The sequence below is a fragment of the Merops nubicus genome, unplaced genomic scaffold (genome assembly GCF_000691845.1).
Source record: "Merops nubicus isolate BGI_N331 unplaced genomic scaffold, ASM69184v1 scaffold10140, whole genome shotgun sequence".
Lineage (NCBI taxonomy): Eukaryota > Metazoa > Chordata > Aves > Coraciiformes > Meropidae > Merops > Merops nubicus.
Window position 1 is genome coordinate 65,827 of NW_008583561.1, and position 4,452 is coordinate 70,278.

Consider the following 4,452-nt stretch of genomic DNA (forward strand, 5'->3'; position numbering starts at 1 on the left):
AGACTTTGATGGTGGGTGATCTGGGGACATTTAGTGTAGCCTGTAGGGCTAGAGTGCTCTCTGCTGTTGTATTGCAGCTCAGAATAGCCATAAAGAAAAAGCTGATTGAGTTTCAGTCCTACTAGCTTTATGTGTTGCACTGGACAGTACAAATAACACAAAGGAGGTAGTGGAACTTAAAAGGAGAATTATCTGGTGTAAACACAAACAAAACCATTAGGACAGACAGCTGCATTCCTTTCACACCAGGCCATGAGTAAGAAAAAAGAAAAATACTGTCTTGTCTGGAGCAGTAAAGCTGTTCACCCCTTTCACCACAGCTGCATTTCTTTAAGGGATGGGCATGGGGCTACTTTTAAAGTGACAATGATATTCTTCTGAACTCTCCTTCCCTTTTCTTCTCCTCCTTCATATTTAAGGGTCCTTCTTACCACTTCAGTGGTGAGAAGCAGTTAGTTACCTTGGAGCATCCTGGTCTCTGAAACAAGGTGCTTGTTCTCAAGGAGTTGGAATGAATTATTTTGGCTGCCTCAAAATGCCTGTTTGCCTGGCTGTTTGCTTATTATAGGATATGGAAAGAAAGATGGTTCTGTCCTGAGGAGAAGTTGGGAAAAATAATTTTCCACAATTTGGAGGACCTTGAAAGTTGCTGGATGTGATGCTGGAGAGTCCAATATTGGCATTTCCTTCCTAGTTGTAACAGTGGAATTTCCAGTAGTCTCTACTTGAACTCTTTATATAAAGGCTGTACTGAGAGTTTTGAAATAAACATTTTGTCTGTGACCTCTTTTTTTTTTTTTTTCTTTTCTTTTTTTTTTTCTTTTTTTTTTTTTTTTTTTTTTTTTCTCTTTTTAAGGCAAAATCTTAAGAGAGGTGGGAGGAATTGCAATGATGAGATCAGCAGATACAGAGCTGGAGAGCTGGAGCTTTCTCCCTGTTTCTAATCCCAGACCCTTGGCCAGATCATAATATGTGTAATCTCATTTTTACTTCCACTCTGTGTTTTCAGCTGGTCCCAGTACTCTTTGCTTTCTGGTAACAATCTGATCTTTATTACTTTAAAGGCAGAAGAGGTATTTCTGCATGGGGGAGGCTCGCAAAAGCACTCTAGAAAGAATGTCAGGTCATGGATGCCTACAAACAGTTGTTATAAACATAAAGCTTTTCAACTGATCTGTCCAGTATACATCTGATGGTTTTGTACAACACTTCACTGAGTTGTCCTGCAAACTAGTTTGGAGACTGGACTACTTGTTGACACCTAATTTACTTAGTGTGTGTGTTTTATCCAGCCTGAAATTATATCTCTATCTGGACCTGTTCAGAACTTGATTTGTTTCCCAGCCTAATGTGGTACAATACAGTTAAAAGCAAGTTCATTGTTCCTGGGGTTTATAGACTGTTAGTGTTGCCATGTATAACTTTTGGTACTGAACCGAACCTGAATTACTGAATTTTACAAGATGGATTTAAACAAGAAGCAGCTGGAGGGAATTCTCTCAGTTCTGTCAGTTTGGTGGTTGGTTTTTTTTTTTTGTTTTTTTTTTTTTTTTTTTTTAAAGGGAAAGTAGAATTAATTCTGTTTCTGCCACTTAAGCTTTGAACTGACAATTGGAAGCATATGGTAAATGTAAGGCTCTAGTCCCTTTTGCTGAAGTGTTGCACAGAGAATCGTAGTAAGATAAATATAAGGGTGAATCGTGCGAAGAATCAAAGCAAAATTATTTTTTATTAATTATTGTCTAGGAGAATATTTAACCTTCAAAAACATGGGTGTAAATGAAAAGATCATTTCCAAATCTATGCGATCTCAAAGCAGAGGAAGCCCAATTATTATGCTGTTCAAGGCCGCTTCTGTCATTCCTGGTCAGTAAAATCCATGATGATAGATTTGCTCGATTAGGAGTAAGTCCATTCCAATAACTGTAAGTATGGTTTACAATAGTGATTTGAGTTTGAAGCATCAAAAAATGGAAGGAAATAAATGCCACTTGACACTTCAGTCTGTCTCTTTTTAATCTGCAGGCTGTTCCCTTTCATAAAGGAACAACTTATTTTCTAAAAGCCACAGTTACTAGTTACTATGAGATCTTAAATTAAGAATTCTTTGTACCTCAGTGATACAAAACTTAGTATTTATACGGTGACTGTTACAAAATTGAAAATGCATCAATCTTCTGTTCTCCTGTAGATAGGGTAGGAGTAGTCAAAGTTTTTGAATAACATTTTAAGAACTTCTTAAATGCTTCTCACTGTGACTATCAGAACACTGAGTAATGAAAAGCAATGGGGGAACTGTAAGAAACAAATGGAAATTAGCTTTTGAAATCCAGAGCGCTTTCAATATTTCAAAATCTCTTTTCTCACGTCAGGTTTTTGTGAGATGTATTTTCCGCAAAGCAAGAAAAGCAATGCTAAAGGATTTTAACTGCAAAGTACAATGAAAAGAAGTCTTTTTTTTTTTCCCCACAGAGTTAAATTTTGGATCCTGTGGCTTAGTCTTTGAACCACTTGGGATTTAAGGGTACAATAGGATTATGCTGTTCTCTATGGACAGTGAAACTGGACACTAACTTTTTAAAGTGGAAGCTGCAACTTTTTGGTAATCACAAGACTGACAGCTGATCACAAACTCCAAACTGAAATCATGAGATTTGCAATGCTGTGAAGATTAGACCTTCTTCCTTCTTTGACACTAGGATTCAAGTGTTTGATCTACACCCATGTGAGATCAAGGACTTTCCAGAATGTAGCATAGCTTTATATGGTTCAGTCCACAGTAAAGATCCCAGTTTGTTGTAATCTCTGAAAGGGGAGAAATTATAAATAACTGAATGAGTTTACCTCATGATGACAGTCCTCTAAAATAAAAATGCAATATGTGAAACAGTTGTACTATGTCAACCTTATGCTCCACATTTCAGTCTTTTCTCAGGGTTCTGTGTGATGCTTAATCTCAACATAATGCCAAGGACAATGCAAAAGAAATCTTACCTTAATATGCTGAGTTATAGAAAATGTAAGACTTAAAAATCATAAAGCTCAGGGACTGGCTTGAGAATAATATGGCAACCTAAGGAGAGGTTTAAATATTACTAGTAATGGTTTATCTCTGAGAACACTTGATAGTGTTCTTTTGATGGAGGGGAACGAGATATTACGCCTGGCATAAAGAGAAGTGTGTCCCTGAAGCCTCTTAACACCAGTCAGCTTCCCTCGTAGTTATGCTGCCTGACAAATCAGCAGTTATGGGAAGAAACTGGACATAAAGAAGCTCTGAGTAGGGATAATTGTATCAGTCATCAACCAGGTCATATTTGAGCCTCTCTTGTGTTTTCTGTATTGAAAATGTTAAATCTGTGTCACTTGATGGGAATCTAATTTTCTTTCCTTAAGCAGTATTTCTCAATAGAAAATGCCACTATACAAAAGAAACTTGCCTTCTTTGCTTTAAATGGAAGTGGGAAGCTGTGTGTAGTAGAATTTCATTGCTTTTTTTCAAACTAAAATTTCTCATTTTGTTCTAACCATCTCATCCTCTGAGAAAATATTTCCAGAGAAAAAAGATCTCTCCCCATCCAGGGATCTTATTGCTGCAATAAGTTTTGAAAATTTCCATTTGTGGGGGGAGGAAATTCTGTCTTCTGTCAAAAAATGACTACTTTTTTGCTTTGGATGCAGAAACCGCCTTTAAAAAAAAATATTTTTAATGAGCAATTTCTTCACACAGTAGTTGGTTTAGCGACCCTGTTTCTTGTTGAAAACAGCTGGGAGAAGAAAAATGCAGCTTGCCTTAATTATTGTGATGAGCAAGGTTGTAATGAAATACCAAATTCCTGTGCTAAAAATAAACCAGAAATGAAGCAGAAAAATAGAAATGGAAACAATTGATTGAAATGGTTCAGGAATGAAACTTTTGATATATAGAAGACCTTTCACAATTCTTGGTGATGCAAAAATATGCACACACAGTTTTGGACAAATGCCCTGTGGTATGAAGAGCAAACAGATATAGAAATCTATTCCTAGGGGACATGAGAGTCTGTCCAGCAGATGCTAGTGCCAGTGTTAGTATATGTCTTGCTAAATATTCTGTAGGCCATAATGCTGGTGATTTTGTTTTGTAGTTTCCTTATTCCCAGAGTATCAAGTTATTGATAACTTTTATAAATCTGTTTTTTATGTTGAAACCCGCTGATATGATGCACTGTAACAGCTTATCCTATCAGTCATTGTGAATATTTCAGGTATAGAAAGTGCAGTCTGAAAAGGAAATATGACCTACTAAGGTGCAAAATCTATGCTGAGAAACAACAAAGTGGTTGATGGGTTATTAAAAGTGAGGGAACTGAGAGCTTGCTTTTTTTTTTTTTATCCTATGTCTGCCTATGGTGAAGGCACATGTGAATCAATTTTTATAGGAGTTCTGCACATATTATGATCCTTTAGATA